The sequence below is a fragment of the Triturus cristatus genome, chromosome 1_1 (genome assembly GCF_964204655.1).
Source record: "Triturus cristatus chromosome 1_1, aTriCri1.1, whole genome shotgun sequence".
In the NCBI taxonomy this organism is placed as follows: Eukaryota; Metazoa; Chordata; class Amphibia; order Caudata; family Salamandridae; genus Triturus; species Triturus cristatus.
Window position 1 is genome coordinate 267,223,655 of NC_140579.1, and position 26,981 is coordinate 267,250,635.

Consider the following 26,981-nt stretch of genomic DNA (forward strand, 5'->3'; position numbering starts at 1 on the left):
TCAAGACACCGGTTCTCCACACAGTTTCTACGAAAATAATGAAGACAACTGTTATATATACTCCGTAATTCTATGCCTATCTTAAGCAGTCTGAACCGAGAAAAGGATAGCACTTACTCGGTCAAACTCGGGCAGTCTCTATGCTGGAATCCTCATTAGCACGCCATTCCAAACCAAAACGGGGGCCGAAGCAACGGAACACGACGCGTCCTACCCGGAACTAAAAGCTAACGCTCTACAATGGGCCCTCCCTCTGCCAGCAAAAACAAAGACATAGACAGAGGACTAAAAGTCGCCTCAGGCTCATCTCGATATCGGATCTTGGAGTTACCAAGATAATGAAAGGGTAACAAGCACCCCTGGCTATACTTAACATAGGTAAAGGATTTATAAAGATCCACACAAAGAAACCATGAAATCGAACAAAAACATTAAAAACGGAACTAAATCCTCCGGCTCAACCTGTATAGTTACTGAATCAGTCCCTCTAGAAAATAGAGAAGAATGAAAGTTCAGGGTGGGCATTGTGAGCACAGCACGGTCAACACACCAAGGGAACCCCACCACTCCCTAAAGCACAATAAATCTATACATTATATACAATTACACTAAACAATCATATTTACATAGAATATGTACATAGCCACAATGAAGAGGAGAACCCTACAGATGGCTCACCCGGATGGTACATCATAGACATTCAACAGTCTGTTTGTAACATTAACAGAGAATATAATTGCGTACAGAACCTTACAAAAGTAGAAGCCCCCTTCAAAAATATGGCACATCCTATCAGTAATTACCTAGGGGCAACTCAAGTCTAATCTAGACAGTATTAATTTCCAATCAACGACCAAACCTCATCACGGTCATTGAGCCCCCTACTACTAGAGGTCTGATATCTTTCAATAAAACGTGCTTCTAGATTATTAAGTTTTTTCTGTAATAGTATTTTAGTAGGGGCCTTCACTATTGCCAAGACAGTCCACTCCAGCTCGTTTTCGCCATGTTCTTTTTCCAAAAAGTGTTGGACCATGGGGGCCCCCAAGGTCTTACACTGGATGCGGGATTTATGCTGGATAATCCGCATTTTGACGGCTTGTGTGGTTTGTCCTATGTATGAACAACCACACGGACATGTTACGCAATATACAACATTTTTCGTATTGCAATTTGAAAACACTAGCTGTCTATGTATTTTTCCATGAATCATGACTGTTTTAGAGTCCTTGGTGTGTACACATACAGCACAATTGTTACACTTAAAGTGTCCTACAATTTTTGGTAACCCCAATAGACCTCTAGTATCTGTGGGTATAGGTGATTGCCTAGAAGCTTTAACAAGCTGGTTTCTCAAGTTCCTACCACGCCTGAAGGCGAACAATGGCTTCGGAATATTTAGATGGTCTAATAACCTCAAGTTCCTCAAGATAATCTGTTTGACCTTGTTAGCTTTAGGACTGAAGGTCAATACGCATACCAATTGTTCTGTTTCCTTTTTAGTTTTGGGTATAAGGAGATTTTCACGGGGTGTGTACCAGGCACGTTTAAGTGCTCCTTTTACCAATCGCTTAGGGTAACCTCTTTTTACCAATTTCTCTTGTAGATTTTTTGCATTCCTGAAATAATCGTTTTTTTCTGTACAATTCCGTCGTACCCTCAGGAACTGCCCATAGGGCAAATTGTCCCTGAGGTTACGTGGGTGTCCTGATGAATAGTCTAATAGAGTGTTTCTATCAGTCGGCTTAGTGAATAAATCCACTTCCAACTTGCCATTTCTAGCGATGATCCATACATCCAGAAAATTAATACGTGTATTACTCACATTTTTGGTAAATTTGAGGTCGGGGGTACGGTTATTGAGCCATATATGGAATAGCTCCAGTTCTTCTTGTGTGCCCTTCCATACCATAAATACATCGTCAATGAAGCGTATCCACTCAAGGATATGCTCTCTGAATGGAGTCTCCTCATTGAAGATGTACCTATTTTCAAAGAAATCCATCACTAGATTGGCAATTTCGGGGGCAAAACAACATCCCATCCCTACACCTTTAACTTGCAAAAACAAATCAGATTTAAAAGCAAAAAAATTGTTTTTCAAACAGATAGTTGCCAATTCAAGAAGGAATTCCGAAGGAACCAAGTGTGGTCTCGGTCTAGTGTCCAATACATGTCTCATCACCAGTAGTGCCTCATCTTGTGGTATATTCGTATAGAGACTCTCGATGTCCAAGGAGACCAACAACTGTTGGTCTCCATCGAACTCCGAGAGCTCCACTTTGGAGATGAGGTCCATCGTATCTCTCACGTAGGCTTTAGTTAGAGGAACAAATGGCTTAAGAAATACATCAATGTATTTCGCCAGCGGCTCCAAAATTGAGCCACAGGCGGCAATAATGGGTCTACCTGGTGGTTGGGAAGCATCTTTATGTATTTTTGGTAATACATATATGTTGGGTATTTTCTGTTCGGTGACATTTAAAAACTCGTATTCTTAAGGGGGGAGGAATAGTCCTTTGGGATGCAAAAAACTATGATGAGGAAATTAAAAGGCAGTTAAGTAACAGGGAGCACTACCGACCTATAAATGACAACCCCACAGCCAGACTAAAAGCCCAAATTTTACACCTAACTACAGATGCCATGGAAGCAGGGTATTTATGTAAAAAAGAATACGAGTTTTTAAATGTCACCGAACAGAAAATACCCAACATATATGTATTACCAAAAATACATAAAGATGCTTCCCAACCACCAGGTAGACCCATTATTGCCGCCTGTGGCTCAATTTTGGAGCCGCTGGCGAAATACATTGATGTATTTCTTAAGCCATTTGTTCCTCTAACTAAAGCCTACGTGAGAGATACGATGGACCTCATCTCCAAAGTGGAGCTCTCGGAGTTCGATGGAGACCAACAGTTGTTGGTCTCCTTGGACATCGAGAGTCTCTATACGAATATACCACAAGATGAGGCACTACTGGTGATGAGACATGTATTGGACACTAGACCGAGACCACACTTGGTTCCTTCGGAATTCCTTCTTGAATTGGCAACTATCTGTTTGAAAAACAATTTTTTTGCTTTTAAATCTGATTTGTTTTTGCAAGTTAAAGGTGTAGGGATGGGATGTTGCTTTGCCCCCGAAATTGCCAATCTAGTGATGGATTTCTTTGAAAATAGGTACATCTTCAATGAGGAGACTCCATTCAGAGAGCATATCCTTGAGTGGATACGCTTCATTGACGATGTATTTATGGTATGGAAGGGCACACAAGAAGAACTGGAGCTATTCCATATATGGCTCAATAACCGTACCCCCGACCTCAAATTTACCAAAAATGTGAGTAATACACGTATTAATTTTCTGGATGTATGGATCATCGCTAGAAATGGCAAGTTGGAAGTGGATTTATTCACTAAGCCGACTGATAGAAACACTCTATTAGACTATTCATCAGGACACCCACGTAACCTCAGGGACAATTTGCCCTATGGGCAGTTCCTGAGGGTACGACGGAATTGTACAGAAAAAAACGATTATTTCAGGAATGCAAAAAATCTACAAGAGAAATTGGTAAAAAGAGGTTACCCGAAGCGATTGGTAAAAGGAGCACTTAAACGTGCCTGGTACACACCCCGTGAAAATCTCCTTATACCCAAAACTAAAAAGGAAACAGAACAATTGGTATGCGTATTGACCTTCAGTCCTAAAGCTAACAAGGTCAAACAGATTATCTTGAGGAACTTGAGGTTATTAGACCATCTAAATATTCCGAAGCCATTGTTCGCCTTCAGGCGTGGTAGGAACTTGAGAAACCAGCTTGTTAAAGCTTCTAGGCAATCACCTATACCCACAGATACTAGAGGTCTATTGGGGTTACCAAAAATTGTAGGACACTTTAAGTGTAACAATTGTGCTGTATGTGTACACACCAAGGACTCTAAAACAGTCATGATTCATGGAAAAATACATAGACAGCTAGTGTTTTCAAATTGCAATACGAAAAATGTCGTATATTGCGTAACATGTCCGTGTGGTTGTTCATACATAGGACAAACCACACAAGCCGTCAAAATGCGGATTATCCAGCATAAATCCCGCATCCGGTGTAAGACCTTGGGGGCCCCCATGGTCCAACACTTTTTGGAAAAAGAACATGGCGAAAACGAGCTGGAGTGGACTGTCTTGGCAATAGTGAAGGCCCCTACTAAAATACTATTACAGAAAAAACTTAATAATCTAGAAGCACGTTTTATTGAAAGATATCAGACCTCTAGTAGTAGGGGGCTCAATGACCGTGATGAGGTTTGGTCGTTGATTGGAAATTAATACTGTCTAGATTAGACTTGAGTTGCCCCTAGGTAATTACTGATAGGATGTGCCATATTTTTGAAGGGGGCTTCTACTTTTGTAAGGTTCTGTACGCAATTATATTCTCTGTTAATGTTACAAACAGACTGTTGAATGTCTATGATGTACCATCCGGGTGAGCCATCTGTAGGGTTCTCCTCTTCATTGTGGCTATGTACATATTCTATGTAAATATGATTGTTTAGTGTAATTGTATATAATGTATAGATTTATTGTGCTTTAGGGAGTGGTGGGGTTCCCTTGGTGTGTTGACCGTGCTGTGCTCACAATGCCCACCCTGAACTTTCATTCTTCTCTATTTTCTAGAGGGACTGATTCAGTAACTATACAGGTTGAGCCGGAGGATTTAGTTCCGTTTTTAATGTTTTTGTTCGATTTCATGGTTTCTTTGTGTGGATCTTTATAAATCCTTTACCTATGTTAAGTATAGCCAGGGGTGCTTGTTACCCTTTCATTATCTTGGTAACTCCAAGATCCGATATCGAGATGAGCCTGAGGCGACTTTTAGTCCTCTGTCTATGTCTTTGTTTTTGCTGGCAGAGGGAGGGCCCATTGTAGAGCGTTAGCTTTTAGTTCCGGGTAGGACGCGTCGTGTTCCGTTGCTTCGGCCCCCGTTTTGGTTTGGAATGGCGTGCTAATGAGGATTCCAGCATAGAGACTGCCCGAGTTTGACCGAGTAAGTGCTATCCTTTTCTCAGTTCAGACTGCTTAAGATAGGCATAGAATTACGGAGTATATATAACAGTTGTCTTCATTATTTTCGTAGAAACTGTGTGGAGAACCGGTGTCTTGATCTCTATTTGAAGGAACAGTATAGAAGCGCGAGTAGCGTTTACTAGGTAGGTGCATACCTACGTGTGTGACGAAAGTATTCACTGTGTATATTAAGTTTCTACCTCAGCAGCCCCGGTGACACGTTGTTGCTCTGTTTCCTTGTCATTAACAGAACGTTTTCCTCGATATCTAGTGAGCAACCTTTGAATTTGGAGGATACATGTAAGTGTATCAGGATTGTAGGTGTAGGGATATAAGGTTTTTAGTTTGGCACATGTATATAGCACATTAGGACGGTGGTCCAATGAGAGATTTCATCAGAAGGTTCCGCTTTAATTAGTTATTTTTCACACTAGGGTGAGGGATGATATTAGATACCCCCAGGCACCCTGTGTTGTACGGCACATATCTATCTCCTTTCTTTCTTTATAAATCACTTCGGGACGTAGGGTGTATTTGGTCTCTTTGTGGGCAATTGGATTTGTGTGCACGGCTTGGTCATCACCCCTAGTCTTAGATCCATGTAGATTTTATTAATGGTTGTCCCCCCTTCCCCCTTATTGTTTTAGTTGTCATTTAACCCCTGTCCTGAAGAGGCCTCAAGTTTTCTTTGGCTGAAACGTGGTCACGTCGACAGATATTGGATGGAGGAGTCACTTGAGTTTCAGTGATTCACAGACTGTCGCTGGGACACTTGAAATAACGTTTGGGTCATAGTTGCCCTCATTGCTTGTGTTCCCCACTGTTTAGTTTGACTACCTCCGAGTGGTCCGCCTGATACTTTGAAAGGGGACACTGATGAAAAATGTTTGTGTTTGGGTTAATTGTTGTTTGTTATACATTGAATTGATGGTATGTGATATATGTGTTTGTATCTTTCTTTGTATAAACGCCTGTTTTCTTGTGATATACTGTAAATGATGCAAGATGTATTCTATTTTGATTATTTGATATTTTTGAAGGGGTAATTAAATGTGCTCTTTCCATGAACAATTGTATATATTTTTTCCGTGATACTCTTCTTGTTATATATATATATTGCCCCTTTTTTAATCCACATCTAAATGCTATTTGGAATGCATCTCTAAGGGCAGGTAGCTATCATTCTGTCTGGAAAAAAGCTTTTGTTCTGCCTATTCTGAAAAAGGAAGACGCAGATCATAGCATACTCAAAAACTATAGGCCCATCTCCCTTCTGCCCGCTCCTGCAAAAATACTGGAGAAGGAAGTTCTGAGACAGCTCTCAAGTAACCTGGAATCTAATAACCTCCTTCATGATTCCCAGTCGGGTTTTAGGGCGGGCTATAGTACCGAGACTGCGCTGCTGGAGGTGGCGAAAATCATCCGAGAATCCCTAGACCAAGGAGGCTGTGCCATGCTTGTGCTGCTGGACTTGTCCGCAGTCTTCAATACAGTCTCACACTCGATTCTCATAGACCGACTGGCACAGCTGGGTATCTCAGGGACCATCTTAAAGTGGTTCCGCTCTTTTCTGGAGGAGCGGTCTCAGCAGGTCTTTCTGCGCCCTCATGTCTCCTCCTCTTGCTCCATGGTATGCGGAGTCCCGCAGGGTTCGGCACTTAACCCCACCCTGTTTAATGTATATCTGGCTCCGTTGGCATCGATTGTGGAACACTGTGGAGTGAGAATAATTTCTTATGCTGATGATACACAGCTTGTGTTTTCCTTTAAAGACACTGCTAAGGCTGCGTTTGACAGCTTCAGGCAATGTCTAACTAAGATCACCTCCTGGATAACGGACAATTGCCTGAAATTAAATACTGACAAAACAGAGGTGATGTTCTTTAATCAACCTTCACCCCCTCAGGCTGATCTCTGGTGGCCGTCGCAGCTGAATCCCCCTCCTACCCCTGTCTCCTCTGTTAGAATTTAGGTTTCAAATTCGACTCAAAACTGTCGGCCAAGGCTCAGATTGGTCAAGTTTCCAGAGCATGCTTCTGGAAATTCAAAACCTTGCGAAGATGTCTTCATTTTATGCCGATGGACTGTCGGGTCACTATAGTCCATGCCCTTATTACATCTCAGCTGGACTATGCTAACAGCTTATACTTAGGTTTGCCAGCTTACCTTATCCATAGGCTGCAGACAGTCCAGAACACCCCAGCAAGGTTCATCAGAAATGTGCCCCTTCGACATCACATCTCTCCTCATCTGCGGATCCTCCATTGGCTCCCAGTAAAAAGGAGAATTGAATTTAAGGCATTGTCTCTTGCTTTTAGAGCCACAAGAGATAGAGGTCCAGGATACCTGAAACAGAGACTTCAGAAATACCATCAGTCCAGGACCTTGCGTTCTAACTCTCAGATGCTTCTCCATATTCCTCGCTTCTCTAAAGCCTTTGCAGTGAGAACTACCGCTCTCTGGTATGCTATACCTTACCATCTGCGCAAAGCAGAATCAGAACCTACTTTCAGGAAGGAGCTGAAAACATTGCTGTTTGTGGTCAATGGCTAAAGGGTAACCCATGAAACGTAGGGGATACGACATATTACAACAATGTGTGAGCCATAATATTTGTTATCCCCATTGTAAACGATGTTGTAAAGCAAAAGGAAGGGTGCTATTTGCCATAGAAATACTCTGCTCATCCATCCAGCATAAGACCATGTCAAATTGAATCCTGGTAAGTTCTAACCCTAGAAACACAGGGGATACCAGATATTATAGCTGGTATAGGCCATTATAAATGATATCCCCTAAGGGAACCGGACGTACAATCTTGTAGAATGACGTAAACAATGTGAAAAGTTACTGTAGTCTGCTATCAAGTAAAAGGCAATTTCAAGTGGTCAATGGCTAAAGGGTAACCCATGAAACGTAGGGGATACGAGATATTACAACAATGTGTGAGCCATAATATTTGTTATCCCCATTGTAAACGATGTTGTAAAGCAAAAGGAAGGGTGCTATTTGCCATAGAAATACTTTGCTCATCCATCCAGCATAAGACCATGTCAAATTGATTCCTGGTAAGTTCTATCCCTAGAAACACAGGGGATACCAGATATTATAGCTGGTATAGGCCATTATAAATGATATCCCCTAAGGGAACCGGACGTACAATCTTGTAGAATGATGTAAACAATGTGAAAAGATACTGTAGTCTGCTATTAAGTAAAAGGCAACTTCAAGTGGTCAATGGCTAAAGGGTAAACCATAAAAAGTAGGGAATACGAGATATTACAACAATGCGGGAGCCATAATATTTGGTATCCCCATTGTAAACGATGTTGGAAAGCAAAAAGAAGGGTGCTATTTGCCATTGAAATACTGTGCTCATCCATCCAACATAATATCATGTCAAATTGAATACTTTTAAGTTCTAACCCAAGAAACATAGGGGATACCAAATATTATAGCTGGCATAGGCCATTATATATAGTATCCCCTAAGGGATTCATACGTACAATCTTGTGGAATGATGTCAAGAATGTGAAAAGATACCATAGTCTGCTATCAAATAAAGACAACTTCAAGTGGTCAGTGGCTAAAGGGTAACCTATGAAACGTAGGGGATACGACATATTACAGCAATGCATGAGCCACAATATTTGGTATCCCCATTTTAAACGATGTTGGAAAGCAAAAGGAAGGTTTCTATTTGCGATAGAAATACTGTGCTCATCCATCCATCATAAGACAATGTCAAATTGCAAACTGGTAATTTCTAACCCCAGAAACATAGAGGATACCAAATATTATAGCTGGTATGAGCCATTATATATGTTATCACCTAAGGGAACCGGACGTACAATCTTGTGGAATGATGTAAAAAATGTGAAAAGATACTTTAGTCTGCTATCAAGTAAAAGGCAACTTCAAGTGGTCAATGGCTAAAAGATAACCCATAAAAAATAGGGGATACGCGATATTACAACAATGCGGGAGCCATAATATTTGGTATCCCCATTGTAAACGATGTAAAGCAAACGGAATGGTGTTATTTGCCTTAGAAATACTGTGTTCATCCATCCAACATAAGACCATGTCAAATTGAATACTGGTAAGTTCTAACCCTAGAAACACAGGGGATACCAGAAATTATAGCCGGTATAGGCCATTATATATGGTATCCGCTAAGGGAACCGGAAGTACAATCTTGTGGAATGATGTAAAAAATGTGAAAAGTTACTGTAGTTTGCTATCAAGTAAAAGGCAACTTCAAGTGGTCAATGGCTAAAGGGTAACCCATGAAACGTAGGGGATACGAGATATTACAACAATGTGTGAGCCATAATATTTGTTATCCCCATTGTAAACGATGTTGTAAAGCAAAAGGAAGGGTGCTATTTGCCATAGAAATACTTTGCTCATCCATCCAGTATAAGACCATGTCAAATTGATTCCTGGTAAGTTCTAACCCTAGAAACACAGGGGATACCAGATATTATAGCTAGTATAGGCCATTATAAATGATATCCCCTAAGGGAACCGGACGTACAATCTTGTAGAATGATGTAAACAATGTGAAAAGATACTGTAGTCTGCTATTAAGTAAAAGGCAACTTCAAGTGGTCAATGGCTAAAGGGTAACCCATAAAAAGTAGGGAATACGAGATATTACAACAATGCGGGAGTCATAATATTTGGTATCCCCATTGTAAACGATGTTGGAAAGCAAAAGAAGGGTGCTATTTGCCATTGAAAAACTGTGCTCATCCATCCAACATAATATCATGTCAAATTGAATACTTTTAAGTTCTAACCCAAGAAACATAGGGGATACCAAATATTATAGCTGGCATAGGCCATTATATATGGTATCCCCTAAGGGATTCAGACGTACAATCTTGTGGAATGATGTCAAGAATGTGAAAAGATACCATAGTCTGCTATCAAATAAAGACAACTTCAAGTGGTCAGTGGCTAAAGGGTAACCTATGAAACGTAGGGGACACGACATATTACAGCAATACATGAGCCACAATATTTGGTATCCCCATTGTAAACGATGTTGGAAAGCAAAAAGAAGGGTGCTATTTGCCATTGAAAAACTGTGCTCATCCATCCAACATAAGATCATGTCAAATTGAATACTTTTAAATTCTAACCCAAGAAACATAGGGGATACCAAATATTATAGCTGGCATAGGCCATTATTTATGGTATCCCCTAAGGGATTCAGACGTACAATCTTGTGGAATGATGTCAAGAATGTGAAAAGATACCATAGTTTGCTATCAAATAAAGACAACTTCAAGTGGTCAATGGCTAAAGGGTAACCTATGAAACGTAGGGGACACGACATATTACAGCAATACATGAGCCACAATATTTGGTATCCCCATTTTAAACGATGTTGGAAAGCAAAAGGAAGGTTGCTATTTGTGATAGAAATACTGTGCTCATCCATCCATCATAAGACAATGTCAAATTGCAAACTGGTAATTTCTAACCCCAGAAACATAGAGGATACCAAATATTACAGCTGGTATTAGCCATTATATATGGTATCCCCTAAGGGAACCGGACGTACAATCTTGTGGAATGATGTAAAAAATGTGAAAAGATACTTTAGTCTGCTATCAAGTAAAAGGCAACTTCAAGTGGTCAATGGCTAAAGGATAACCCATAAAAAGTAGGGGATACGCGATATTACAACAATGCGGGAGCCATAATATTTGGTATCCCCATTGTAAACGATGTAAAGCAAACGGAATGGTGTTATTTGCCTTAGAAATTCTGTGTTCATCCATCCAACATAAGACCATGTCAAATTGAATACTGGTAAGTTCTAACCCTAGAAACACAGGGGATACCAGATATTATAGCCGGTATAGGCCATTATATATTGTATCCGCTAAGGAAACCGGAAGTACAATCTTGTGGAATGATGTAAAAAATGTGAAAAGTTACTGTAGTTTGCTATCAAGTAAAAGGCAACTTCAAGTGGTCAATGGCTAAAGGGTAACCCATGAAACGTAGGGGATACGAGATATTACAGCAATGCGTGAGCCATAATATTTGGTATGCCCATTGTAAACGATGTTGGAAGTCAAAAGGAAGGGTGCTATTTGCAATTGAAATACTGTGCTCATCCATCCAACATAAGACCATGTCAAATTGAAAACTGGTAATTTCTAACCCCAGAAACATAGGGGATAGCAGATATTATAGCTGTTACAGGCCATTATATTTGGTATCCGCTAAGGGAACCGGAAGTACAATCTTGTGGAATGATGTAAAAAATGTGAAAAGTTACTGCAGTCTGCTATCAAATAATAGGCAACTTCAGGTAGTCAAAGGCTAAAGGGTAACCCATGAAACGAAGGGATTACGAGATATTACAGCAATGCGTGAGCCATAAACAGAAGGATCCTATTTGCTATAGAAATACTGTGCTGACCCATCCAACAGAAGACCATGTCAAATCGAATGCTGGTAAGGTCTAACCCCAGAAACACCGGGGATACCAGATATTAGAGCCGGAATAAGCCATTACATATGGTATCCACTAAGAAAACCAGATAAAAAACCTTGCAGAAAAATGTTTAAAAAAAAGTGCAAAGATACAGTAGTCTGCTATCAAACGGAAGGCAAATTCAAGTGCTTAATGTCTAAGGGCAGCCCATGAAACAAAGGGGATACTCGATATTACAGCAAGGCGTGAGCCATAATATTTGTATGCCCATAGTAAAACGATATTGAAAAGCAAAAGAAAGGGTGCTATTTGGCATAGAATAGTGAGGGACGTATTTGGCAAACAAATACTGTGCTCATCCATCCAACATAAGTCCATGTCAAATTGAATCCTGGTAAGTTCTACCCCAAGAAACACAGGGGATACCAAATATTATAGACGGTAAAGGCCATTGTATTTGGTATCCCCTAAGGAAACCAGTTGTAAAATCTTGTGGAATGATGTAAAAAATGTGAAAAGACCTGTAATCTGCTATCAAATAAAAGACAACTTCAACTGTTTAATGTTTCAAGGGTAGCCCATGAAATATAGGGGATACGTGATATTACAGCAATACGTGAGCCATAATATTTGGTATCCCCATATTAAATGATGTTGGAAAGCAAAAGGAAGGGTGCAATTTGGCATAGAAATATTGTGCTTTCCCGTCCAACATCAATCAATCAATCAATCAATCAGTCATTTGTAAAGCGCACTACATACCCGCGAGGGTCTCAAGGCGCTGGGGGGGGGGCGCTACTGATCGAACAGCCAGGTCTTGAGCATCCTCCTGAAGGTCAGCAGGTCTTGGGTCTGTCGTAGGCTCAGTGGGAGGGTGTTCCATGTCTTGGCGGCGAGGTGGGAGAAGGATCTTCCGCCGGTGGTTGTTCTTCGGATGCGCGGGACGGTGGCGAGTGAGAGGTCGACGGAGCTTAGCTGGCGGTTGGGGATGTAGAAGGAGAGCCGTCTGTTGAGGTAGGCTGGGCCGGTCTTGTGGAGTGCCTTGTGTGCGTGGGTGAGGAGCTGGAAGGATATCCTCTTGCTGACGGGGAGCCAGTGCAGGTCCCTCAGGTGGGGGGTGATGTGGCCGTGGCGTGGTACGTCGAGGATCAGTTGTGCTGAGGCGTTTTGGATGCGTTGTAGTCATTTGATGAGTTTGGTCGGGGCTCCCACGTAGAGGGCGTTTCCGTAGTCGAGTCTGCTGCTGACGAGGGCCTGGGTGACTGTCTTTCTTGTATCTGTCGGGATCCATCTGTAGATCTTGTGGAGCATGCGGAGGGTGTTGAAGCAGGAGGAGGAGACGGCGTTGACCTGCTTGGTCATTGAGAGCGTTGAGTTGAGGATGATTCCCAGGTTGTGTGTGTGGTCGGTGGGTGTCGGGGCTGCTCCCAGTGCTGTCGGCCACCAGGAGTCGTCCCAGGTTGAAGGGTTGCGGCCGAGGATGAGGACCTCCGTCTTGTCCAAGGTCAGCTTCAGACGACTGGTCTTCATCCAGTCGACGACGGCCTTCATTCCTTCGTGGAGGTTGGCTTTGGCGGTGATGGGGTCCTTGGTGAGGGAGAGGATCAGTTGAGTGTCGTCGGCGTAGGAGATTATGTTGAGGTCGTGCTGTCGGGCGACGTGTGCGAGCGGGGCCATGTAAATGTTGAACAGTGTCGGACTGAGGGCGGATCCCTGGGGTATGCCGCAGATGATCTAGGAGGCTTCGGACCGGAATGGGGGAGGCGGATGCTCTGGGTTCAGCCGGAGAGGAAGGAGGTGGTCCATTCCAGAGCCTTGTCTCGGATCCCTGCGGCGTGGAGTCTTGCGCGTAGTGTGCAGTGGCAGACGGTGTCGAAGGCGGCGGAGAGGTCTAGGATGATGAGTGCTGTGGTTTCGCTGTTGCCCATCTGGGTCCTGATGTCGTCGGTGGCGGCGATGAGGGCGGTCTCGGTGCTGTGGTTGCTGCGGAACCCTGACTGGGAAGGGTCCAGGATTCTGTTTTCTTCAAGGTATCGGGTTAGCTGTCTGTTGGCGATTTTCTCGATGAACTTGGCCGGGAAGGGGAGCAGAGAGATGGGCCGGAAGTTCTTGAGGTCTCTTGGGTCAGCCTTGGGTTTTTTCAGTAGGGCGTTGATCTCTGCGTGTTTCCAGCTCTCTGGGAAGGTCGCGGTCTCGAGGGAGAGATTGATGACGTTGCGCAGGTGGGGTGCGATGGAGCTGCTTGCTTTGTTGAAGACGTGGAAGGGATCTGACGGAGAGCCGGAGTGGATTGTGCTCATGGTCTTGATGGTGTCATCGATGCTCACGCTGGCCCAGGTTAGAAGGGGGTTGTGGTCGATGGTGTGCAGAGGGTCTGTTGTGTTGCTGTCTGTTGGGTCTGTCTGGGTGTTGAAGCTGTAGTGGATGTCTGTTATCTTGCGGTTGAAGAAGGTGGTGAGGGAGTCGCACAGGGCTTGTGACGGCGGGATGTCGTTGGTGTTGGAGCTGGGGTTGGAGAGTTCCTTCACGATGTTGAAGAGCTCCTTGCTATTGTGTGCGTTGTTGTCGAGGCAGTCTTTAAACGAGGTTCTCTTGGTGGCCCTGATGAGGTGGTGGTGGTTGCGGATGGCGTCCTTGTGTGCTGCGCGGTTGTCCAGAGTTTGTTCGCTGTGCCATTTCTTCTCTAGTTTCCGGCAGGCTTGCTTGGAGGCTAGGAGTTCTGGGGTGAACCAGCTGGCCCCCTTGCTGGTGTCTCTGTGGGGTCATAAGACCATGTCAATTTGAATCCTGGTATGTTCTAACCTGAGAAACACAGGGGATACCAAATATTATAGAAGGTAAAGGCCATTCTATTTGGTATCCCCTAAGGAAACTGGTTGTAAAATATTGTAGGAATGGTATAAAAAATGTGAAATGCTACTGTAGTCTGCTAACAAATAAATGCAACTTCAACTGGTGAATGTCTCAAGGGTAGCCCATTAAACGTAGGGAATACTTGATATTACTGCAATGCGCAAGCCATAATATTTGATATCCCCATAGTAAACGATCTTGGAAAGCAAAAGAAAGGGTGCTATTTGGTATAGAATACTGTGCTCACCCATCCAACATCAGACCATGTCTAATAAAATCCTGGTAAGTTTTAACCCGAGAAACACAGGGGATACCAAGTATTGTAGCCAGTATAGGCCAATACATATGGTGTCCCCTAAGGGAGCCAGACGCACAATCTTATGAAATGATGTATAAGATGTGAAAAGCAACTGTAGTCTGCTATCAACTAGATGTCAACCTCAACTGGTCAATGGCTGAATGGTAGCCCATGAAATGTAGGGGATATGAGATATTACAGCTATGCGTGGGCCATAGTATTTGGTATCCCCATAGTAAACGATGTTAAAAAGCAAAAGGGATGATACTATTAGGCACAGAAATACTGTGCTCACCCATCCAACATAAAACCATGTCAAACTGAAACCTAGTAGATTCTAACCCAAGAAACACAGAGGATACCAAATAATGTATGTGGAAGAGACCATTATATTTGGTATCCCCTAAGGAAACCGGATGTAAAATCTTGTGTAATATTTTAAAAATGTGAAAAGATGAACTCTAGAACAGACAGACTGGGGAGATATGCAATAATTTCGGGGCAATGGGCAGGGGCCGTATTAAAAATCGATCATTATATGTCCCTCCCACGCTGGGAGATTCGACTCTGACAGATTTGGGACTTTACTACTAGACCTGCCGCAATGGCGACTTTTCCTCGGAGGGGACTTCAACATGATGGGCAGTGACACCCTAGACCGCATGCCACCCAGAACGCAGCCACCAGCAAAATAATGACTAACCGAATTTCTCCTAGTACTAGGCCTGATCGACATCTGAAGGGCACTCAAACCAGCGGCTTTGGAATATACATTTCCTTCAGGGGCGCATGGCAGCGGATCGAGAATAGACCTATTAATTTCCCCCTCAGACCTCCATTCCCAATTCACGGAAGTTAGGCACCTGGCTAGAGGCATCTCGGACCACTGCCCCGTGTGGGCAAGATATGGGGTGGGAGGGGGGGGGCGACGTTCGGGTCCCGTGCCTATAAACCCCTAGTATATTAAGATTCAAAAGATAAGAAAGGGCCTGACTGAGGCCACAAATTTCTATTTTCAGGAGAATGTGGACACAGTCGCCTCATTGCAGACACTATGGGAGGCATACAAAATAGTGGTGAGGGCCAGGCCCTCTCGCTGATCGGAGGGTATAAAAAAGAAAAAAGGGCGCTAGTCACAACACTTGAGCAAGAAATACTGGAGCGGAGGGAAAGGTGAATGAAGCTTCGCAACGTAGGCTCAAATTGAAACAGCATGATTATAGAGACCAAGTAACAGAGGAGGCCAGGAATAAAATTAGGGAGACGCATCACCGAATATATGAGGCAGGCGACAAAGCGGGCAAACTCTTGGCCTGGCTAGACCAGTGCCAAAGGGCGGACTGATGGGTTCCGTCGATTGTTGCCCAAACTGGCGAAACAATTAAAGATCCGAGAGAGATTGCGGAGACCTTGGCAGATTATTACGCGGCAGTCTACTCCGCCAAAGCACAATATACAGAACAGGACTCCTTGAAATTCCTGAACGATATTAGGCTCCCAATCTTAACCGCAGAGGAAAGTCAGTAGTTAGAAGAAGACTTAACGGTGACTGAAGTAGCTCAGGCCATAGAAGCCTTGAAGCCGGGCAAGGCTATGGGACCAAATGGCATCCCAATAGAACTTTACAAACTTACGGTGCAGGGAACCACACCCCATCTGCTAGCCATTTTTCAAGAAAGTAGAGACATAGGAACACGGCCATCATATCAGAGGTTAGGGACAATAGTTTTTGTAGGAGAGTAGGATCTGCTTCACATGGGTACCCCCACTTTTTGCTGGTGTTTCACTGTTTTTCAACCTTAGTCTGGCTGTGGCCCTGCTAATCAGGACCACAGCCTAGCTGCTTCATCTCTAAAATGGTTTCCATGTACCTTAGGTACATATCTAATTGGATTCTGGAGTGCCTTATAAGCCCCTAGTATATGTAATACTATGTACCTAGGGCATAGGTACCGCAGAGGCCTACCAGGGGCTGAAGCATGTATTATGCCACCCCTGGGAAGCACTCCAAAATGGCACCACAGGTCTGCTACTGCAGCCTGGGTAAGGGTGTGCTTGCACACCTTACAGTGGTATAGGCTACCTATATCACTACCATATACAGACACATATAAACCTATAAGCCACTCCTATGGCAGGCCTTGACAATCCTGAAGGCAGAGTGCTTGGTTTTGTGTGAGAGGGTGCCCAAGCATGAGCTGAGCCCCTCTGCAGCTTTCGGAAATACTTCTGTATGGCTGTTCTGTGATACAGCCATACCATATACTCTTAAGTGCATTATAACCTCGCGGTAAATGCTAACTTTGGGATGGCTGCATCAGAACATGTCGTTGTTGGTGTCAAACGCTTTGGAATACTACCCCCTGCCAATTCTGGCGGCGGGGGTAGCTTTCACCCTTCTAGAGGGAGAGACATGTTCCCACTGGCTTAACCCGGTAGGACTTTCCTGAGCCCTGGCATCACAAAATGGATGCCTCTGCCACAGACACGGGTCTGGCCTCCTGCTGCTGACCGAAACTCCGGCAGGGGAGGTCTGGACAATAGGTTTCCTGTCAAGGGGAGGTGTCCCCACCTCCCCAGACAGGCTGATGTGTATTAGGGCTGGGCGGGAGCATTCTCTGGTGCTTTGAAGTCCTGCACTGGGGGCACACTTGGTGTCCCTGTGCATAGTCCAGTTCAAACCGGTTGCAGGGGCTTCCTGCCCCTGCTCTGGTGTGAAACTGGACAAATGAAATGGGTGTAACCACCCCTCTTTCCTGGGCCACCAATAGGTGGGACCTTAGAGTTAGTCCATCCCCTAAACTTACTATAAGTATAGCAATCCAGTCCCTAGGACTTGAGATTACTCTGGATGAAACTCTGCAACATATATCCTGGACCTTCGATGTTCTACTTTAACTAGAAGACTGAAGAAATCTCCCTTGGGGTCAAGGAGTGACTCCCCTGCTTGGCAGGCACCAAAGAAGCAACTGACCGGTCTGTATCGCTGAAGCTCCCGCCGGACGCCAAAGTTTTTGCATCACCAGAGGTAGATTTCCAGACTTCCCCGAGGCTACCCTGAGTCCACAGCAAAGCTGAGGCCCGTGGCTATCGTGGGTGACATGGAACCGTGACCCCTGGATACCGTGAACTTTTGCAGCAACACTATCTTCCTGGTCCTCCTCAAAGTTGTGCTTTGGGCTCCGAGTAGCCCCAGCCTTGAGCACCTCCTGCACCAAAGATTGTTGGCTCCCACTCCACGAGTGACCCGTGGGCCAGCTTCAAGTGCAACCGCTCGAGGCTCCTTCGCGATCACTAGCCCATTGGCTAGCAGGTCCCCACGAAGGCAACTCCTCTTCTGTTTGGGCTTTCCTGGTTGCTCCAGACGTGCCCTGACTTACCCTCACTGGGTGAGTCCCTCAGATCTTGCTGGTCTGCACCGAAGTCCTTTCTCTAAATTCCAGTGACTTGCCGTTGCCAAGGCTTGTTGGGTCCTTTCTGGTCGCCGATACCGCAGCACTCGACAGACTTTGTGGGACAGCTCGAATCCGGTTTGTGGACTTTGTCGACACCTCCTGGACCTCGTGGCTGAAGAGTCAAGACACCCATCAACTCACCTGAAGCACCCGACATCTGTGGGCATTGGTCCATCCTGCCCTCGGTCACTGGCTAGTGACCCAGACTCTGTTCCCTCTGCTTTCAGGTTCCTTACATCCTAGATCCAGGCTTGGATCTCTTCGGACACTTCTCCTCTTCACGGCAGCAGCAGTTCTTTGCAGGCTTCCATTGAAATCGACAACGCGACCCGACACCAAAAGACACCTATGCACCCGGCTTCCCTGGGTGAGGTAACTCGAGTACTCTGGGGCTCACGTGGGTACTAGCCCTAGAACTTCTTAAGTCCAAAAGGGTTTGGTCCAGACTCGATTAGAAGTGTCCCTAATCTTCAAATTTCCAACCGCGACATTGCCCATAGAAGATAATAGGAACCGGCGGTTGTGTTTACACACTGCATACAGTCCCCGTGGGTGCCCTGTGTCACTATCTTGGGTGGTTCCTTGGGGTCCCAGCGATTCTAGAGGCAATAGGCCTAGTGCCTGTTCCAGTCGTGGTTCTTATACCACTTTTTTGGAATATGGTTTGGTACGCCCCTTGGGCCCAAACGTGTATTTGTGCTTTTACTGATGATTGCTATCATGTAACTTAAGTACTTCAAACTCCAGTCTCATAAAGAGACTAGAGGGGTGTGTGTTAACCTAAATACATATATTTTAAATATATACCTGGTGTGGTTGTCCTTTCATTTGATCATTCAAGAGATTATAGACTGGTAAAACAAGCTGCTTTACATTTCTTCAAGACTTAGCCTGAAGGCTGCTCTCCATAGCTACCACTAGGATAGCTTTCAATAAAGGTTGTCTTTAACCTATCACCATAAGGGGTTGTTTGGACTGATACAAGGTGCCCACTAGAACTAGTGGCCAGCATATATCAGGCCACCTTCTCACATTGGTGTGCAGCGTGTGGGATTCCAGCTTGCTATTGTTTTACCAGATAATCTCAATTGAATTGATCAACTGTAAACCACTAAAGGTACCTGAGGTACATATAATATCAAGTTTAGCTACAGTAAGTTCTACTGAACTTAGAGTTGTGTGTTAAGGGATAGCACACCCTTTCTACAACTCAAGAGAGTTTAGTAGGCCACACTAGTGTAGGTAGTGCAATACACCACACCACATTAGTAATGTTTAACCAGCCAGGAACCAGTGGGTCCCTACCAGGAACCAGTGAGCTCCTTCCCTATAAATTGTAGGATCTCACCTTTGCTCAGCTTAGGGCCTTATGTTCCATTAGGAAGCTGAAGACAGGCAAAAGTCCATCCACCCAGCATCTCATAAAGATACTGAAACTGGATGATATCACAGGGCCTAGTGGGCCTGATGATGTAGACAGTGTGGGTGGGGCAGCACCTGAGGGTGGGTCTTGGGGTAGAAACTCCCCTGACCCTAACTCTAATGCTGACCAGACTGGTGACAATGACCAGACTCTGGTGAACACAGACCACCGGGATGAGGATGAGGAGGATGACAATAATGCCACTTCCTTTATTCCTCCTGGTAGGCCTGACAACAGGGCTAGAAGGGATACATATCTGTCAAGGGGATCTATCCAGTCTAACTCCTCTATAGGAACCTCTGTTTCTTCTCACAGAGGGAGGGAAACCTCCCAGGAGAGGAGAGAGAGACTGCTGAAGTATTAGCAAGACAAGTTCAACCTCAGAAAGCAGCAGATGGCCTTAGATAGGGAAGCCCTGGAGCTCTACAGAGCTAGTAAAAACGGGGGACTAGAGTCCCTTGGTGGCAGCAATTTCCCTAGAGATAGGGAGAGTTCTTATGACCATAGAAACCTACGTAAGATTGTCCCTCCCTACCAGAGTGGGGATGACATCCACAAATGGATAACTGCCTTGGAGAGGGCCTGTAAAGTACAAAAGGTCCCTCAAGGTCCGTGGGCAGCAATCTTATGGCTCTCCTTTGCAGACAAAGGTAGAGACAAGCTCCTCACTGTAAGAGAAGAGGATGCTGATGACTACAAAGTCTTGACAAGTGCTCCAATAGATGGGTTTGGCCTAACCACTGAACAATACAGGTTAAAGTTCAGAGACACCCAAAAGGCACAAAATCAGGACTGGGTTGACTTTGTTGACTGTGCTGCTAAGGCTCTGGAAGGTTGGTTATTGGGCAGTAAAGTGTGTGACTTCAAAGGATTGTACAATCTGATAATGAGGGAGAAGATTCTTAATAACTGTCAAAATCAGCTGTTGCATCAGTACCTGGTAGACTCTGATCTGACCGCTCCCCAAGAATTGGGAAAGAAGGCAGACAAATGGGTCAGAACCAGGGTGAGGCAGAAGGTACAGAACCAATGTGGTGACCCTAAGAAGCAAGATTCCAAAAACTTTGATAAGGGTGGGGACAAGGGTAAAGACCAGAAGTCTTCACAAGTGCCCCAAAAATCTTCCTCAGGTGGGGATTCACAGTCAGGAAAGGGAAAAGGCCAAAAGAAACCTTGGTGCAAAATCTGTAAACAGAAAACTCACTGGACCAGTGACTGCACCAAGGCCAAAGAAAATACTCCACCCCCACCAATGCCCCTACGGCACCTGCTCCCCCCTAGTGCAGTTACAATTGGTGGTGGGAATACACAGAATAAGGGTGTAGTAGGGTTGACCCTGGGTTCTGAGATGGACTCTGGCCTAGTCAGAGTACCAACTCAGGCTGTGCTTGTCAGTGATGGGGGCATGGATATGTCCCCCTTTGTGAGCCCCAGTTACCTGGGCAAATACAGACAGCAGCCTTTAATTAATGGAGTAGAAGCTTGGGCATTCAGGGACACAGGAGCAAGTGTCACAATGGTGACAAAAGATCTTGTGGATCCTGGGCAGATTATACTTGGTGAAATGTACCAAGCGATCAATGCTAGCAATGTCAGAACAGACCATTCTCTGGCAGTTGTTAACTTCTCCTGGGGAGGGGTAACTGGCCTTAAGAAGGTTGTGGTAAGTGCAGACCTACCAGTAGAGTGCTTGCTTGGAAATGATCTAGAAACTTCAGCTTGGGCTGAAGTGGAACTCAGGACACATGCAGAAATGTTAGGGATCCCTGCACATGTCTGTGCTGTGACTAGGTCACAGGCTAAAATGTCTAACACTGGACAGACCCTGGATTCTGGAATAATGGACAAGGTGCCTCACAGGAGGAGGAGCAGAAGGGTTAAGGCAGAGCCTTCCCACCTGTCTCAGGATACTGATCAGTCTCCTCAGGGAGATGATCTTGAGCCTACAGAAGGAACTGTCCCAGAGGAGCTTGAACCTGACCAGGTTGAGTTCTTGGGGACAGGGGGCCCTTCCAGGTCTGATCTGAGCCAGGAGCAGAAAACCTGCCCCTCTCTTGAAACCCTCAGACAGCAAGCTGCCTACGAGGCTGCTGGGAATGCTAGTGGCACCCATAAAGTTTATTGGGATGATGGACTCCTATATTCAGAGAGTAGAGACCCCAAGCCTGGTGCATCCAGGAGGTTGGTTATACCTCTGAAGTTTAGGGGTTTCCTATTGACACTAGCCCATGATATTACCCTATTAGGACACCTGGGCCAGAACAAGACTTGGGACAGAATTGTTCCTCACTTTCACTGGCCCCACATGTCAGAAGACACAAAGGAGTTTTGTCGCTCCTGTGTAACCTGCCAAGCCAGTGGCAAAGCAGGTGGCACTACAAAGGCTCCCCTGATACCACTACCTGTGGTGGGGGTTTCCTTTGAAAGGGTTGGGATTGACATTTTTGGTCCCATGGATCCTCAAACAGCATCTGGGCACAGATTTATACTGGTGGGGGTGGATCATTCCACCAGGTACCCAGAGGCAATTCCCCTCAGGACCACTACAGCACCTGTAGTGGCAAGAGCTCTCTTGAGTGTGTTCTCAAGAGTAGGCTTTCCTAAGGAGGTAGTATCTGACAGAGATGCAAACCTTATGTCAAGTTACTTAACTGCTGTGTGGAAGGAGTGTGGAGTGAATTACAAATTCACCACACCCTATCACCCACAATGCAATGGTTTAGTTGAGAAATTCAACAAAACCTTAAAGGGCATGATCAAAGGACTCCCAGAGAAGCTTAGGCGAAAATGGGACCTGCTCTTGCCCTGCCTTTTATTTGCATACACGAAGGTGCCTCAAAAGGGGGTTGGCTACAGCCCATTTGAACTTTTGTTTGGTCACCCTGTCAGAGGTCCATTGTGTTTGGTGAAGGAAGGATGGGAGTTACCTCTCAAGCCCCCAAAGCAAGACATAGTGGACTATGTACTTGGTCTCCGCTCCAGGATGGCTGAGTACATGAAAAAGGCAAACAAAAACCTTGAGGCTAGCCAGGAACTGCAAAAAGCCTGGCATGGCCAAAAGGCTGTACTGACTGTTTACCAGCCAGGACAGAAAGTGTGGGTGTTGGAGCCTGTGGCCCCAGCAGCTCTCCAGGACAAGTGGAGTGGACCCCACACTATTATTGAACAGAAGGGAGAGGTTACTTATTTAGTGGACCTGGAACTCCCAGGAGTCCCCATAGGGTTCTCCATGTCAATAGGCTGAAGCCATATGTGGACAGGGCTGACACGGGCTTGCTCATGGCAACTGATGAGGGACAGGAGGAAGAGAGTGACCCACTCCCTGACCTTCTCTCACAGAACCCTGATGATGGGTCAGTTGATGGTGTAGCCTTGGCAGGGAGCCTCACTGCCCAGCAGCAAACTGATTGCAGACAAGTTCTCAATCAGTTCAGACACATGTTCTCACTGACTCCAAGTCAGACTACCTGGTGCACTCATGAAGTGGACACTGGGGACAGTCTGCCTATTAAAAATAAGATTTATAGGCAACCTGACCATGTCAGGGACTGTATCAGGACAGAAGTCCAGAAAATGTTGGATTTGGGAGTTATTGAGCCCTCAGATAGCCCTTGGGCTAGTCCAGTGGTCCTTGTGCCAAAACCTCACACCAGTGGTGGAAAAAGAGAGATGAGGTTTTGTGTGGACTACAGGGGTCTCAATGCAGTCACTAGGACTGATGCCCATCCAATACCAAGGGCAGATGAGCTCATATATACTTTGGCCTCAGCCAAGTACCTCAGCACATTTGACTTGACAGCTGGCTACTGGCAGATCAGACTAGCTGATGATGCAAAGCCAAAAACAGCATTTCCAACCCCTAGTGGGCATTATCAATTTGTGGTAATGCCCCTTGGTCTAAAAAACGCACCTGCCACTTTCCAAAGGTTGGTGAATACAGTTCTGACAGGCCTGGAAGCCTTTAGTGCAGCATATCTAGATGATATTGCTGTCTTTAGCTCCACTTGGGAGGATCACCTGGTCCATCTAAGGAATGTTTTGGAGGCCCTGCAAAAAGCAGGCCTAACTATCAAGGCTACTAAGTGCCAGATAAGGCAGAGTCAGGATGTGTACCTGGGTCACCTTGTAGGTGGATGCCAAGTTCAACCATTGCAGAGCAAGCTCCAGACCATATTGGAATGGACTGCTCCAACTACCCAGACTCAGGTGAGAGCCTTCTTAGGCCTGACTGGGTACTATAGGAGATTTGTCAAAGGGTATGGATCAATAGTGACACCCTTGAATGACTTAACTTCTCAGAAAATGCCCAAAAAGGTTCAGTGGACAGCTAGCTGTCAAAAGGCATTTGATGACCTGAAGCAGGCCATGTGTACTGCTCCCATTCTGCAGAGTCCTGACTACTCCAAGAAGTTAATTGTTAAAAATAATGCATCTGAATTGGGGGTTGGGGCTGTACTGTCACAATTGAATGAAGAAGGTCAGGATCAGCCAATAGCTTTCATAAGCAGAAGGCTGACCCCTAGAGAGAAACCTTGGTCAGCCATTGAGAGGGAGGCCTTTGCTGTGGTTTGGGCTCTGAAGAAGTTGAGGCCATACTTGTTGGGTACTAACTTCCTTGTTCAGACAAACCATAAGCTCCTCTTATGGCTAAAACAATTGAAGGGTGAAAACCCCAAACTGCTTAGGTGGTCCATTTCCCTACAGGGGATGGACTTTACAGTGGAACATAGACCTGGGAGTAACCATGCCAATGCAGATGGACTCTCTAGGTATTTCCACTTAGAATATGAAGACTCAACTGGTCAAGGTTAGTTTAATATCCCTGCGTTTGGGGGGAGGGGGGGGGGGTTGTGTTGGAGAGTAGGATCTGCTTCACATGGGTACCCCCACTTTTTGCAGGTGTTTCACTATTTTTTTACCTTAGTCTGGCTGTGGCCCTGCAAATCAGGACCACAGCCTAGCTGCTTCCTCTCTAAAATGGTTTCCATGTACCTTAGGTACATATCTAACTGGATTCTGGAGTGCCTTATAAGCCCCTAGTATATGGTATACTATGTACCTAGGGCATAGGTACCTCAGAGGCCTACCAGGGGCTGAAGCATGTATTATCCCACCCCTGGGAAGCACTCCAAAATGGCACCACAGGTCTGCTACTGCAGCCTGGGTAAGGATGTGCTTGCACTCCTTACAGTGGTATAGGCTACCTATATCACTACCATATACAGACACATATAAACCTATAAGCCACTCCTATGGCAGGCCTCGACAATCCTGAAGGCAGAGTGCTTGGTTTTGTGTGAGAGGGTGTCCAAGCATGAGCTGAGCCCCTCTGCAGCTTTCAGAAATACTTCCTAATCGCTGTTCTGTGATACAGCCATACCATATACTCTTAAATGCATTATAACCTCGCAGTAAATGCTAACTTTGGGATGGCTGCATCAAAACATGTTGTGTTTGGTGTCAAACGCTTTGGAATACTACCCCCCCCCCCCGCCAATTCTGGCGGCGGGGGTAGCATTCCACCCTTCTAGAGGGAGAGATATGTTCACACTGACTAAACCCGGTAGGACTTTCCTGAGCCCTGGTGTGGGAGAATAGGATCTGCACTTATGTTGCCCCCAGTTTTTTTCTGATGTTAACACTGGTTTCTGGCTATAGTCTGGTTGGGTCCCTGCTAATCAGGGCCCCAGCCTCTCTGTTCTCTCTAAACAACTTGGAGTGCATATTAGATGCACTAGTGATTGGATACTGTGGTACCTTATGAGCCCCTAGTATATGGTACCTTAGGTACCAAGGGCATAGGTACTTCACAGGCCTACCAGGGGCTGAAGTATGTATTATGCCACCCCTGGGAAGCAGTCTAAATCTGACACCACAGGCCTGCTACTGCAGCCTGGGTGAGGTAGTGTTAGCACTCCTCACAGAGGTATAGGTTCCCTATATCTCACCTTACACACACATATAAACCTATCAGTCACCCCTAAGGCAGGCCCTAACAATCCCGAGGGCAGGGTGCTTGGTTTTCATGTGAGGGGGTGCCTCTGCCTGAGCAGGGCCCCTCCTGCAGCTCTCAGAGTCTATTCTCTGTAGCTGTTTGTTGGAAATGGCCCTTTTTGCAGGGTCATCCCTAAACTTTTTGCCTTCCTCCTGTATTTTGTCTGACCTGTTTGTGTTGATTTTATAACTCTGGGCACTTTACCACTGCTGATCAGTGCTAAAGTGCGTATGCTCTCCCTTTGTAAATATGACATGTGAATTGGTATATCCATGATTGGCTTATTTGGTTTACCTGTTAGTCCCTAGTAATGTGGCCTGTGTGTGCCCAGGGCTGGTAAACCAAATGCTGCTGGTGGGCCTGCAGCGCTGAGTTGCGCCACCCACAGAAGCAGCTTGTAAAGTGTATCTCAGACATGCCACTGCAGTGTCTGTGTGCAGTCTAGAACTGCCATCTTGGCTGTGAAGTGCACCCACTTCCCAGCCCTGAACCTTCCCTTGGCATCATGTAAGCCACCCCTATGGTAGGGTGCGTTGTGTGTGTAAGGTAGGACATGCTCTGATGTGTGTAGCATGTCCTGGTAGTGAATTACACCCAATTTCGTTTTTCACTACTGTAAGGCTACCTATTCTCCATAGGCCAGAATGGGAGGTTTGGCTATTACATTCTATAGTCCTAACTGACCCATAGAACATGGTAGAAAAACGAATTTAGTATGCCTGAGCTCAGAATATTAAAATACATGTTTTAGTGAAGTTTATTTTTATATTCTGTGTTTGAAAATACCACTTTTAGAAAGTAGATATTTTCTTGCCTAAGCCTTCCAGTGTGCTCTGATGTTATGTGTATTGGCTGTCTGCGTTTGGAGTGACAGGGCTGGGGAATTCCAGGAGACAGGGTGAGGTGTCCCAGTGGTGAATAGAGAGATCTGCATCTAGATGGGTGGGAGGAGTTGCACCTGGGACCTGAATAGGGCTGTGCCTTCCCTCCACAATGCTGACTCCACCTCCTATGGTGCGTCTGATGTCTCTGCCCTGCACCCTGAAAGGAAAGAAGCAGCCTGGTAAACAAAGTGCTCCAGGACTGAGCAGAACTGGTTCTGGCTGGGTTCAGTGACTTGTGACTCTTTAGAACAAAGACTTTTCGGGTATAAATATCTGTGCTGAAACCCCTACAATTTGTATTGCCCCTGGATTGCAAGACCAACCTCTGTCCGTGAAACTGAAGAAAGCTGCAGGAGAGGACTGTCCTGGTGTTGTGTGCTGTTCCCTGGATTGGCCTGCAGGAGTTTTCATTGGACTGGAAAAAGGAGGGAAAAGGAGCTGTAAGAGAACTTTTTAATCTTGAACCTGCAATCACCCAAGGGCTAGAGAGAGTGCTAGCCCCCTGACTGAAGTCTCAGGACCAGTAGACTTCATTTCGTC